General features: G+C 59.7%; 5 non-coding genes across 5 annotated transcripts; all 5 read left to right on the top strand.

The window, feature by feature from the left end:
* The first annotated feature begins 3,127 nt into the window (after nucleotides 1–3,127).
* Nucleotides 3,128–3,209, top strand: TRNAS-AGA (transfer RNA serine (anticodon AGA)). The gene has a single exon. It is a non-coding gene; the product is annotated as a tRNA-Ser (tRNA).
* A 690-nt stretch (nucleotides 3,210–3,899) lies between these two features.
* On the top strand, nucleotides 3,900–3,971 carry TRNAM-CAU (transfer RNA methionine (anticodon CAU)). Its single transcript has one exon. It is a non-coding gene; the product is annotated as a tRNA-Met (tRNA).
* Nucleotides 3,972–5,100: 1,129 nt separating this feature from the next.
* Nucleotides 5,101–5,172, top strand: TRNAG-UCC (transfer RNA glycine (anticodon UCC)). Its single transcript has one exon. It is a non-coding gene; the product is annotated as a tRNA-Gly (tRNA).
* A 686-nt stretch (nucleotides 5,173–5,858) lies between these two features.
* TRNAL-CAG (transfer RNA leucine (anticodon CAG)) lies at nucleotides 5,859–5,941 on the top strand. The gene has a single exon. It is a non-coding gene; the product is annotated as a tRNA-Leu (tRNA).
* A 997-nt stretch (nucleotides 5,942–6,938) lies between these two features.
* On the top strand, nucleotides 6,939–7,010 carry TRNAQ-CUG (transfer RNA glutamine (anticodon CUG)). Its single transcript has one exon. It is a non-coding gene; the product is annotated as a tRNA-Gln (tRNA).
* Nucleotides 7,011–12,994: the final 5,984 nt, after the last annotated feature.

The following is a 12,994-nucleotide window of genomic DNA, read 5'->3' as shown; positions in this document are numbered from 1 at the left end:
TGCCAGGGATACCACACTTCAGAGCCTCTTTCCTCCCAAAGTGCTGCTTTCCTCAAACACTTTCTAGCACCATTCCTGAATCAGTTGGTGCTTCTATCCAATCCTGTGCTGCAGCTGTCCATACCACCCAACGGTGGCACCATGGGATGCATCCCTGTCCCAGCTTCATAAGGAAAACCAACTCGGAGGTCTCAGGCTAGTGTACTAGGAGGGTTTAAGTGGGCTTCTGTAATACACGTTGCTTTTGTCACTGCCCTCTTCGTGGTCAGCACGGCCACCAGTCACGGTCAAATTCAGCTATGAGGGACGCCTCAGGTCAGCTCTCAAGGGCTTTCAGTGCAGGCACTCGGGCTAATCCTGAGAGACGTTTCTCCCCGGGGGTCACCTTAGACGCACAGGAGACTCTGGGTAAAGTCAGGCAGAACATCAAGACTGCACAGTGCCATAAGGGAGAAGAGACTCATTAACCAGGGACGAGGCAAAGCTCAACGGCAAGAAAAGTCCATTGTGGGCTGGAAGGATGTCCTCGGTGGGCCAGAGTGATGGCCACGAGGACCTTGCTTATGCTCATCAGGCTCTGCCACGGCCTGCTTTTGTGGTCAAAGAGATGCCCGCGTCCTTCCCTGGAAGAGACCCACCCCCAAATTGACCTGTTTTGCTCAGCGAGTTCAGCCCAGAGGCCGAAGCCCGGGGTGGCCTGCTTTTGAGGTGAGGCCTGGGGGAGGCAGCCAAAAGCTCATGGCACTTTTACCTGGGTCAGGGATGGGGTGGCCCATTCCATGCATTTCAAGTTTCAAAGGGACATGGCATCAGTCTCCCAGAGCGCCTGGGAGTCATCGTGATGTGGAAGAGTTGGGAAAAACCCGGAGCTCCAGGCAGACGTGAGTCATCGTGCTGTGGACTTCAGTGGACACAGTGCCCTAGTCTCAGGCGTTCCAGGGATACCAGAGCTTACCGCTCTCTACAGCTACCTGAAAGGAGGTTGTAGAGAGCTGGGGTTGCTTTCTTCTCCCAAGTAACAGGCGACAGGACAAGAGGAAACCGCCTCAAGTTGCGCTAGGGGAGGTTTAGATGAGAGGTTAGAAAATTTTTACACTGAGAGGGTTATCAAGCATTGGATCAGGCTGCCCAGGGAAGTGGTGGAATCGTCATCCCTGGAGGTATTTAAAAGACGGGTAAACGTAGAGCTTCGCAATTGGGTTTAGTGATGGGTTTTGTCAGTGTTAGCTTGATGGTTGGACTCCCTGATCTGAAAGATCCCTTCCAACCTGGGCAATTCTAGGATTCTATGACGTTTGGTGCTATGACGTGGGAGCAAAACACTTCAGGAGAAAGAGGCAAGGGCTTAATCACCAGGGAGGCTTCAGCCAGCGGTAGCTGCTGGGTGTTTCGATGCTTCAGGAGCCAGGAATGTTTGTGACCCCGCCAGGGCTCTGGGACACAGCATAAAAGCCTGCGCTGCTTCTGGCTCCACATGCTCCTCTCTTGCCTCCCTGTCCTCCAGGAACGAGGTAAGCCTGAGCCTGCTCCATCTCTCCCTGTGGGCTGAGCTGCTGTCGTGGTGGCTACTCGAGCTGATGCTTGGGCTGCCGAAGGCTGGCCCTGCAACAGAACTGTTTGAGGGCTGTGGGCTCTTTCCCTGTTGTGGGAGGTGTCTGGGGAGAGCAGGGAAGAGGGGGTTCTTCCAAGCAGAAAGGCATCAATGGGGCTCAGCTGCAGGGAGCTCTGCCCACCAGAACTTGCACCTTTAGCAGATGGTCCCCAGCCAAATGGCCACGTGCGTCCAGTGCCGCCTTCAGTGCAGCAAAGTTTGCTCTGGCGACGGGCTATGATCAGTCCGTCCCAATTGATTGAAACCCAGCGTGCTGGGTCCTATCCAAAACCGGGTCAGCCTTCCTGTGCCCTGCAGCTCGGAGGGCACGAGGAGGGCAGTGGGAGATGAAGGCACAGCGTGTGTTTTTAAAAGAAAGGGTGTCCATGGAGAGAGCTGAGGAGCAGAAAGACAGACTGATACTGAGGTCCGCGTTGGCTCTCTGCTCTGTGTTTCAGCTGTGCCTCCCTCACCGAGAGATGTCTTGCTTCAGACCCTGTCTCCCTCGCCCCTGCGGAGCCTCTGGCCCAACCCCGCTCGCCAGCAGCTGCAGTGAGCCCTGCGTGGCCCGCTGCGCTGACTCGACGGTGGCCATCCAGGCCTCGCCGGTGGTGGTGACCCTGCCGGGCCCCATCCTCACCTCTTTCCCCCAGAGCACAGCCGTGGGATCCTCTCTGTCGGCTGCTGTGGGGAGCTCCCTCAGTGCCGGGGGGGTTCCCATCTCTTCTGGGGGCTCCCTTGGTCTGGGGGGGTCAGGGCTGTGTCTGCCCGTTCCCCGCTGCAGTCTCAACTGCTGAAGCCGGCGCATCATCCCTCTCGGAGCGGGAAGGACGACGGGAACTCTGCAGCAGGAGCGTGGCCACGGCTTGCAGATGGGCTGGCTGTCCTCATCCCCCCAGGCAGGAGGGACCTGTGCCCGCTGCTCCTGGCTGCACGGCAGGCCTCGCCGTGCCTCCCCTGCCTCCGCTTTGCTCTGAGCTCCTTGAGAAAGGGCTCGTTCTCTTCTGCTCTGCTCAATCTGCTGCTGACGGGGAGAGGCTGCCGGAGTTGGCGACTGCTCTTGCTGGGCTGGGATTGCCAGCAGGCAGAGCAGAGTGGGCAAAGGCAAGCGCTGTGAGTGGAGCTTGTCCTTGGGAAGCGTGTCATCTTCTTTGCCCCGCCACGCCCCGCGGCCGTCTTTCTTGGTCTCTGTTCTGTGCCACTGCATTTGCTCCTTCTCATTAAAGACCTTGTGCAGCACAGCTGGAGAGTGGTGGTGCTTTGTTCTCCTGCCCCCTCATCTGGCCAAGAGCTCTGCAAGGCCGAGCAAGTGGCCTTGGTGCTGAGTTTCTCTCAGATGGGTGCCTGAGGAGGCGGGGTTGGGAGGTGGGGGCATAGGTGCTGGTGTTGCGTCCCTGAAGGCCTGTGGAAGGCTGTGGCCAGGTGCCGTCCATGGTCAGTGCATGGCTTGGAGTGCAGGCTGTCGCTGAAAGTGTCAGGGAGGCGGGTGTCCTTGGAGAGGGCACGTGATGAGCAGGGCAGAGAGGGCTGGGGCAGGTAGTTGTGGCCGAGTGGTGAAGGCGATGGACTAGAAATCCATTGGGGTTTCCCCGCGCAGGTTCGAATCCTGCCAACTACGGGGCGCAGCTGCATTTTGGGCTGCTGGCAATTCACCCCGCTGCAGCCACGGCACTCAGCTCCTCTCCCCGGAGATCCTCAGTAGGAATGAAGAAGGGAAGGGGCAATGGAGAGGGCACCTGGAGCTGAGCCACGGACCTCTTGATCTGCAGGGGAATACTTTCCCCTGAGCAAGAGGGCCCTGCGGCAGAGCGGCTGGGGCCACGCTCCCATCGGCGCCCACATCCCAGCCCTCCCCGTCCTGCTGTTGCTTTTTGAGGATGGGACGGGGAAGCAGGAAACACAAGCCCCAGAAGGGAGGCTTCAGCACTGCCCCCTTGTCCCTCGTCCCTCGCCCTCCCAAAGAGGGTCTCCCAGCTCAGGCTGCCCAGAGCCTTCTGGGGATGTCTTGGAGCATTGAAGAGTGTCCGTCATGCAGTCACGGGGTTTGCTGTGTGTCCTGCAGAGGCCCAGAGTCGGGCGGTGAAAGAGCAAGTGCCCCTGCAGGGCGAGGGGCAGGAGGCGCGGGGAGAAGGGCAAAGCAAGGCCCTTGAGGTAGGCATGCCAGGCGCGAAAGAGGTGAACTTTGGAGGGAGAGAGTTTCCCGCGCGGGCGAGGGCAGGGCGAAGAGGCAGGGAAGGAGGCAGGAGCGCTGGTGCTGTCCGGGAGCATCCTCAGGGCTGTGGCAGGTGCCAAAGAAGGCCCCACGGGGAGCAGAGTGGCGCAGCGGAAGCGTGCTGGGCCCATAACCCAGAGGTCGATGGATCGAAACCATCCTCTGCTATGGCAATTTCCTTTTGCCCTGCTCCTCACGCTTGCTGCCTCTCCCACCAACTTTGAACCGCCACTGCTCTACCTCTCTGGGCACCCATGCCCAGAGCGGCTCTCCCGCTCCCTCACACCCCTCTCTCTGCCCTCACGCCGCCTTCCTCCTTTGTCTCCTCGGCAGCCAGCGCTCCCAAAGCCACCCTCAGCAGGGCAGACGCAGGCTGAGGAGCAGCGGGCACAGCACAGCACACACCTCCCCGACCAGGTGGTGCCTCTTCTGGGGACACAGCTCTTTCTCCTTCCCATCACGCAGCTCAAGAGCAACTTCTCAGCCGTGAGCGGGTCCCTCCGGGGCTCTGCAGGTGGGCAGGAGGACAAGGCTGGGGCTGGTCTGGCAAAGACCGGTGGGGTCACCTTGGCCACGCGGGCTTTTTCTCCACCCGTGTCTCTCTGCTGCCATGCCCACTGGCAGGTCCGGCCGGCAGCAGGGCCGCGCAGGGATTCCCAGCGGGCACCGGATTGGCTCTGTGTGGGCTGGCTGTTGGCAGTGGAGGGGAGCGGGGCTGCTGCAGGGTGGCCTCTGTGAGGAGAGGCAAGGGGCTGCCCCGTGCCGCACACAGACGGTTCCATCTGCCTCCACTGTTGGCAAATTATTCTTTCCCCCAGCGAAGCCCCATTTGCCCGCAACAGTCTTTGCTAAGGCAGGTGCTTCTGCTTGTCTTGAGCCATGAGGTTTGTCCTCCCGTTCTGCATGCTCTGCGTCGCCCTGAGGGTGGGGAAAGGAGTGCGCAGCCGGGTGGGAGCTTGTCTGCGGCAGGTGCGTACACAGCGCGCAGGTTGGCTTGCAGAGCCCAGGCACGGGTGGGAGGCGTCTGAGCGCAGGTGGGGAGCATCATCACTGGCAGCACCTGGAGTTTGCCTGGCCAAGATGTGAGGCGGAGAGAAGCAGAGGAGCAGGCTGAGGTGGTGCCCGTGTGCGGGGGTGCGTAAGGAGGAGTGGGCGCAGGGTGAGGAGCGTAGGATGAGGAGGCAGGTGGTTGTGTGCTGTGTCGGAGGGGAAGGCAGGTGGGGTTGGTCAGTGGAGGAGCAGGAGGGAGCGGAGGCTGTGGGGCTCAGGAGCAGAGGCAGCAGTGGCACAGCCAGATGCGTTGGTGGTATAGTGGTGAGCATAGCTGCCTTCCAAGCAGTTGACCCGGGTTCGATTCCTGGCCAACGCAGAGCCCTTTTCTTCAGCCAGCGGGCTCCCCAGTGCCTTGCCTCTGCTGCTCCCCGACAGCCCAGCTTTGCCCGCGGTGCTCAAGCCGTTCGTTGCCCTTCACTCCCCTGCAGCCTGCGGGCACGGCCAGCCCTCTGAGCACCTCCTAGCCCAGCAGACGCACGCCTGGCCTTTAGCGAGGCCCACCTTGCCCACAGCAGCCTCGGGGGGCTGCTCTGCACCATTCAGAGCTCCTTGGGCAGCGGCGAAGCCCTGGAGCAGGTGCCCAGAGCGCTTTGGCACTCCCTACGCCTGGGTGTCACGCTCGGCTTCCAAAGGGGCTCAGGCACGCAGCCGCCTGCTCCAGCTTTGGGGCTGGCCCTGCTTTCAGCAGGCGTTTGGATCACTAGTGACCGCTGAGGTGCCTTGCAGCCTGGCTCCTTGCGTGCTAGATGGAGGATGCTGACGCAGCCGTGCTTTTTCAGCCCGGGGAATGTAAGGTGTGAGGGCACCAGGCTGCAGTTTGTACCCTGGTGTGGGTACGGCGTGCGTTGTGAGGTGTGTGGAGGAGCTGCGGTGTCCCGTCAGCAGCCCTTGTTGGGAGCTGGGGCAGGAGGCAGGTGTCCCCCCAGCGGGGGCAGGAGGGGGCTGGCTGAGCTGGGCCGGCTCTGGCCGCTGCAGGGCCGGCAGCGGCGGCAGCAGCAGAGGGTCAGGATGGCCGAGCGGTCGAAGGCGCTGCATTCAGGTTGCAGTCTCCCTGGGAGGCGTGGGTTCGAGTCCCACTCCTGACAGCCCCCTCGCCTTGGGTGGCCTCCTTTATGGCCTCTCTCTCTCTTGGCCGGCACCCCTCTCTTAAGCGGAGCCTCCTGGCTCTTCTGGGGGCTCTGCTCAGCCTGCTGCACGTCCCAGCTCCTGATGAAGGAAAAATGGGCACCAACTCCCTAGGCTTACAACACACGCATGACCGAGAGCCCCGGCCTCTTCCGTTTCCGACCACCACCTCTCCCCCTCCAGCCATCGAGTTGCCTCCTTGTAGGCCCCGGGAAGCTCCTCTTAGACCCCACAAAGCCTTTTCTTCTCTCAGCTAAGCAAGCCTTGCGCCCTCAGCCTCTCCTCACAAGGCCAGAGTCCCCCTCTGCTGAACTTGCTCCACTTCATCAAGGCCTTTCCTTGCTTCCCCACCTTTCCTTGCTTCTTCCGCTTTTTTGGAGACGAGGCAACTTTTCCCTCTCCTTAGTCATCGGGGAGCTCCTCTGCCCTCTGCTCCCGAAGCTGGAGAGCCCCTGAGGTGCCTCCTTGCCTCTGCGACGCCCAGTGGCACGTTCGATAGGTGCCAAGCCAGGATGTGGCCTTGCGCAGCAGGATTTCAACGGGGAAAGTTCCCCTGAAGTGTCAGTTCGTCACCAGCAAAGACGGGCAGCGTCAGGGGGAAGAGGGTGAGGCAGGAGTCAGGTCCCCCGTGTCAGAGGGCACCGGGGGCATTGGAGGCCGTGTGTCGTTTCTCTGCAGCCCTGTGAGAGGGCAGAGCCATCCTGAGGCAATGTCATCAGAGGGTGCGGGAGCAGGGTGTGCGATTTTCGAAGGAGGGGAGTGAGGAAGTCTGAGGCCCAGGAGAGGGGCGGTGTTGCGCCGCTGTGTGAAAAGGTGGCGTGGGTGTAGAGGTCTGCGTCGCCCTGTAGGAAGGCTGCAGCTGGGGATGGGCAGGGAGCTGGGGAGAGTGCCAGAGTGGTCCAGGAGGCATTGGGTGAGGCAGGGCAGGGAGAGGGGAAAGAAGAGAGGAGTCTGGGAGGTCCCATGGTATAATGGTGAGCACTCTGGACTCTGAATCCAGCGATCTGAGTTCAAATCTCAGTGGGACCTGAGCCCTTTTGCTGCCCTGCCGTGCTCACGCTTTCTTCCCTTGCCTCAACTCTTCAATGCACTCCCACCTTCCTTCCTTTCCTGGGCTCCCAGCCCTGGCACCCCCAGCAGAGACCCCTCTCCTGCCCTGCGCCCGCCACAGCTCTCCAGCTTTCCTGAGCACCTCGGCTGCACGGCACATTCATTCGACGGCTTTCTCTAGTTGCGTATTGGACGTCTCCAAAGGGGCACAATCTACAGCCTCCCCGGGCAACCGTTTCCCGTCTTTGACTGCCACGCTTTCTGCCATGACTTGCGTTTCCAGCTCTGCCCAGTGCTTCTGCCTCTCCCCGTCTCTCTGAGGCTTTGCTGTCTTTCTCGTGCCTACTCGCTTCTTTTTGGTGCTCTGCTTCCGGGAGCGCCCCCCACAACTGGCAGTGCCCCACGCATGGGCACAGTCTCACTCTCATGGGGAGAGCAGCTTCTCCCTCGGCCTTGCAGAGGTCTTGGCCAGATGAGGGGGCAGGAGAACAAAGCATCACCAGTCTCCAGCTGTGCTGCACAAGGTCTTTAATGAGAAGGAGCAAATGCAGTGGCACAGAACAGAGACCAAGAAAGACGGCCGCGGGGCACGGCGGGGCAAAGAGAATGACACGCTTCCCAAGGACAAGCTCCACTCACAGCGCTTGCCTTTGCCCACTCTGCTCTGCCTGCTGGCAATCCCAGCCCAGCAAGAGCAGTCGCCAACTCCGGCAGCCTCTCCCCGTCAGCAGCAGATTGAGCAGAGCAGAAGAGAACGAGCCCTTTCTCAAGGAGCTCAGAGCAAAGCGGAGGCAGGGGAGGCACGGCGAGGCCTGCCGTGCAGCCAGGAGCAGCGGGCACAGGTCCCTCCTGCCTGGGGGGATGAGGACAGCCAGCCCATCTGCAAGCCGTGGCCACGCTCCTGCTGCAGAGTTCCCGTCGTCCTTCCCGCTCCGAGAGGGATGATGCGCCGGCTTCAGCAGTTGAGACTGCAGCGGGGAACGGGCAGACACAGCCCTGACCCCCCCAGACCAAGGGAGCCCCCAGAAGAGATGGGAACCCCCCCGGCACTGAGGGAGCTCCCCACAGCAGCCGACAGAGAGGATCCCACGGCTGTGCTCTGGGGGAAAGAGGTGAGGATGGGGCCCGGCAGGGTCACCACCACCGGCGAGGCCTGGATGGCCACCGTCGAGTCAGCGCAGCGGGCCACGCAGGGCTCACTGCAGCTGCTGGCGAGCGGGGTTGGGCCAGAGGCTCCGCAGGGGCGAGGGAGACAGGGTCTGAAGCAAGACATCTCTCGGTGAGGGAGGCACAGCTGAAACACAGAGCAGAGAGCCAACGCGGACCTCAGTATCAGTCTGTCTTTCTGCTCCTCAGCTCTCTCCATGGACACCCTTTCTTTTAAAAACACACGCTGTGCCTTCATCTCCCACTGCCCTCCTCGTGCCCTCCGAGCTGCAGGGCACAGGAAGGCTGACCCGGTTTTGGATAGGACCCAGCACGCTGGGTTTCAATCAATTGGGACGGACTGATCATAGCCCGTCGCCAGAGCAAACTTTGCTGCACTGAAGGCGGCACTGGACGCACGTGGCCATTTGGCTGGGGACCATCTGCTAAAGGTGCAAGTTCTGGTGGGCAGAGCTCCCTGCAGCTGAGCCCCATTGATGCCCTTCTGCTTGGAAGAACCCCCTCTTCCCTGCTCTCCCCAGACACCTCCCACAACAGGGAAAGAGCCCACAGCCCTCAAACAGTTCTGTTGCAGGGCCAGCCTTCGGCAGCCCAAGCATCAGCTCGAGTAGCCACCACGACAGCAGCTCAGCCCACAGGGAGAGATGGAGCAGGCTCAGGCTTACCTCGTTCCTGGAGGACAGGGAGGCAAGAGAGGAGCATGTGGAGCCAGAAGCAGCGCAGGCTTTTATGCTGTGTCCCAGAGCCCTGGCGGGGTCACAAACATTCCTGGCTCCTGAAGCATCGAAACACCCAGCAGCTACCGCTGGCTGAAGCCTCCCTGGTGATTAAGCCCTTGCCTCTTTCTCCTGAAATGTTTTGCTCCCACTTCATAGCACCTAGAATCAAAGAATGAATTATTGAATGGTTTTGGGTTGGAAGGGACCTTCATGATCATCTACTTCCTACCCCTTTGCCATGGGTAGGGATACCTTCCATGAGATCAGGTTTCTCAAAGTGCCATCCAACCTGTCCTTGAACACTTCCAGGTATGGGGCATCCACAAGGTCTCTGGACCACTTGTTCCGGTGTCTCACCACGCTCATAGGAAAGAATTTCTTCCCAGTATCTAATCTACATCTACCCTCTTTTGTTTTAAAAGCATTACCCCCTCATCCAATCCCTACACTCCCTGATAAATAGTCCGTGCCCATCTTTCTGGAAGGTCTCTCAGGACCTTCCTCTTCTCTAGGCTCAACAACCCCAACTCTCTAAGCCTGTCCTCCTAAGGGAGGGGCTCCTGCCTCCTCCTCATCTTTTTTTCTGCCCATGAGCCCAGGGAACAAGGGCAGGTTCGTAATGACGAAGAGCAGAGGCTCAGGTAGGTCTCTTTCAAGTGACTTCTCCATGGGACCTCCATTGCCCTGTCCCTTGACGACTTGACCAGGCCCTCAGGCTTCTTCCAAGCAGGGGGCTGGGCTCAGCTTGGGAAGTGGGGAATCTGTTGGAAAGAAGCACATGAACGCGTAGGAGGGTGATCAAAGAGATGCCCTCATCCTTCCCTGAAGTAGACCCACACCCAAATTGGCCAGTTTTGCTGAGCAAGTTCATCCCAGAGGCCAAAGCCCTGGGTGTCCTGCTTTTGAGGAGAGCCTCAGGGCAGGGAGCCAAAAGCTCACGGCTCTTTTTTCTGGGTCAGAGATCAGGTGGCCCGTTCCATGCATTTCAAATTTCCAAGGGACATGGCATCAGTCTCCCAGAGCACCTGGGAGTCATCGTGATGTGGAAGAGTTGGGGAAAAACCCTGAGCTCCATGACAACTTGAGTCACCCTTCTGTCAACTTCACTGGACATGGTGGCCCGGCCTCAGACGTGCCAGGGATACCACACTTCAGAGCCTCTTTCCTCCCAAAGTGCTGCTTTCCTCAAACACTTTCTAGCACCATTCCTGAATCAGTTGGTGCTTCTATCCAATCCTGTGCTGCAGCTGTCCATACCACCCAACGGTGGCACCATGGGATGCATCCCTGTCCCAGCTTCATAAGGAAAACCAACTCGGAGGTCTCAGGCTAGTGTACTAGGAGGGTTTAAGTGGGCTTCCGTAATACACGTTGCTTTTGTCACTGCCCTCTTCGTGGTCAGCATGGCCACCAGTCACGGTCAAATTCAGCTATGAGGGACGCCTCAGGTCAGCTCTCAAGGGCTTTCAGTGCAGGCACTCGGGCTAATCCTGAGAGACGTTTCTCCCCGGGGGTCACCTTAGACGCACAGGAGACTCTGGGTAAAGTCAGGCAGAACATCAAGACTGCACAGTGCCATAAGGGAGAAGAGACTCATTAACCAGGGACGAGGCAAAGCTCAACGGCAAGAAAAGTCCATTGTGGGTTGGAAGGATGTCCTCGGTGGGCCAGAGTGATGGCCACGAGGACCTTGCTTATGCTCATCAGGCTCTGCCACGGCCTGCTTTTGTGGTCAAAGAGATGCCCGCGTCCTTCCCTGGAAGAGACCCACCCCCAAATTGACCTGTTTTGCTCAGCGAGTTCAGCCCAGAGGCCGAAGCCCGGGGTGGCCTGCTTTTGAGGTGAGGCCTGGGGGAGGCAGCCAAAAGCTCATGGCACTTTTACCTGGGTCAGGGATGGGGTGGCCCATTCCATGCATTTCAAGTTTCAAAGGGACATGGCATCAGTCTCCCAGAGCGCCTGGGAGTCATCGTGATGTGGAAGAGTTGGGAAAAACCCGGAGCTCCAGGCAGACGTGAGTCATCGTGCTGTGGACTTCAGTGGACACAGTGCCCTAGTCTCAGGCGTTCCAGGGATACCAGAGCTTACCGCTCTCTACAGCTACCTGAAAGGAGGTTGTAGAGAGCTGGGGTTGCTTTCTTCTCCCAAGTAACAGGCGACAGGACAAGAGGAAACCGCCTCAAGTTGCGCTAGGGGAGGTTTAGATGAGAGGTTAGAAAATTTTTACACTGAGAGGGTTATCAAGCATTGGATCAGGCTGCCCAGGGAAGTGGTGGAATCGTCATCCCTGGAGGTATTTAAAAGACGGGTAAACGTAGAGCTTCGCAATTGGGTTTAGTGATGGGTTTTGTCAGTGTTAGCTTGATGGTTGGACTCCCTGATCTGAAAGATCCCTTCCAACCTGGGCAATTCTAGGATTCTATGACGTTTGGTGCTATGACGTGGGAGCAAAACACTTCAGGAGAAAGAGGCAAGGGCTTAATCACCAGGGAGGCTTCAGCCAGCGGTAGCTGCTGGGTGTTTCGATGCTTCAGGAGCCAGGAATGTTTGTGACCCCGCCAGGGCTCTGGGACACAGCATAAAAGCCTGCGCTGCTTCTGGCTCCACATGCTCCTCTCTTGCCTCCCTGTCCTCCAGGAACGAGGTAAGCCTGAGCCTGCTCCATCTCTCCCTGTGGGCTGAGCTGCTGTCGTGGTGGCTACTCGAGCTGATGCTTGGGCTGCCGAAGGCTGGCCCTGCAACAGAACTGTTTGAGGGCTGTGGGCTCTTTCCCTGTTGTGGGAGGTGTCTGGGGAGAGCAGGGAAGAGGGGGTTCTTCCAAGCAGAAGGGCATCAATGGGGCTCAGCTGCAGGGAGCTCTGCCCACCAGAACTTGCACCTTTAGCAGATGGTCCCCAGCCAAATGGCCACGTGCGTCCAGTGCCGCCTTCAGTGCAGCAAAGTTTGCTCTGGCGACGGGCTATGATCAGTCCGTCCCAATTGATTGAAACCCAGCGTGCTGGGTCCTATCCAAAACCGGGTCAGCCTTCCTGTGCCCTGCAGCTCGGAGGGCACGAGGAGGGCAGTGGGAGATGAAGGCACAGCGTGTGTTTTTAAAAGAAAGGGTGTCCATGGAGAGAGCTGAGGAGCAGAAAGACAGACTGATACTGAGGTCCGCGTTGGCTCTCTGCTCTGTGTTTCAGCTGTGCCTCCCTCACCGAGAGATGTCTTGCTTCAGACCCTGTCTCCCTCACCCCTGCGGAGCCTCTGGCCCAACCCCGCTCGCCAGCAGCTGCAGTGAGCCCTGCGTGGCCCGCTGCGCTGACTCGACGGTGGCCATCGAGGCCTCGCCGGTGGTGGTGACCCTGCCGGGCCCCATCCTCACCTCTTTCCCCCAGAGCACAGCCGTGGGATCCTCTCTGTCGGCTGCTGTGGGGAGCTCCCTCAGTGCCGGTGGGGTTCCCATCTCTTCTGGGGGCTCCCTTGGTCTGGGGGGGTCAGGGCTGTGTCTGCCCGTTCCCCGCTGCAGTCTCAACTGCTGAAGCCGGCGCATCATCCCTCTCGGAGCGGGAAGGACGACGGGAACTCTGCAGCAGGAGCGTGGCCACGGCTTGCAGATGGGCTGGCTGTCCTCATCCCCCCAGGCAGGAGGGACCTGTGCCCGCTGCTCCTGGCTGCACGGCAGGCCTCGCCGTGCCTCCCCTGCCTCCGCTTTGCTCTGAGCTCCTTGAGAAAGGGCTCGTTCTCTTCTGCTCTGCTCAGTCTGCTGCTGACGGGGAGAGGCTGCCGGAGTTGGCGACTGCTCTTGCTGGGCTGGGATTGCCAGCAGGCAGAGCAGAGTGGGCAAAGGCAAGCGCTGTGAGTGGAGCTTGTCCTTGGGAAGCGTGTCATCTTCTTTGCCCCGCCACGCCCCGCGGCTGTCTTTCTTGGTCTCTGTTCTGTGCCACTGCATTTGCTCCTTCTCATTAAAGACCTTGTGCAGCACAGCTGGAGACTGGTGATGCTTTGTTCTCCTGCCCCCTCATCTGGCCAAGACCTCTGCAAGGCCGAGCAAGCGGCCTTGGTGCTGAGTTTCTCTCAGATGGGTGCCTGAGGAGG

This window comes from Larus michahellis, chromosome 9 (genome assembly GCF_964199755.1).
Source record: "Larus michahellis chromosome 9, bLarMic1.1, whole genome shotgun sequence".
Classification (NCBI taxonomy): Eukaryota; Metazoa; Chordata; class Aves; order Charadriiformes; family Laridae; genus Larus; species Larus michahellis.
The sequence above is the reverse complement of the archived record's forward strand: the minus strand, read 5'-3'. Positions and strand labels throughout refer to the sequence as shown.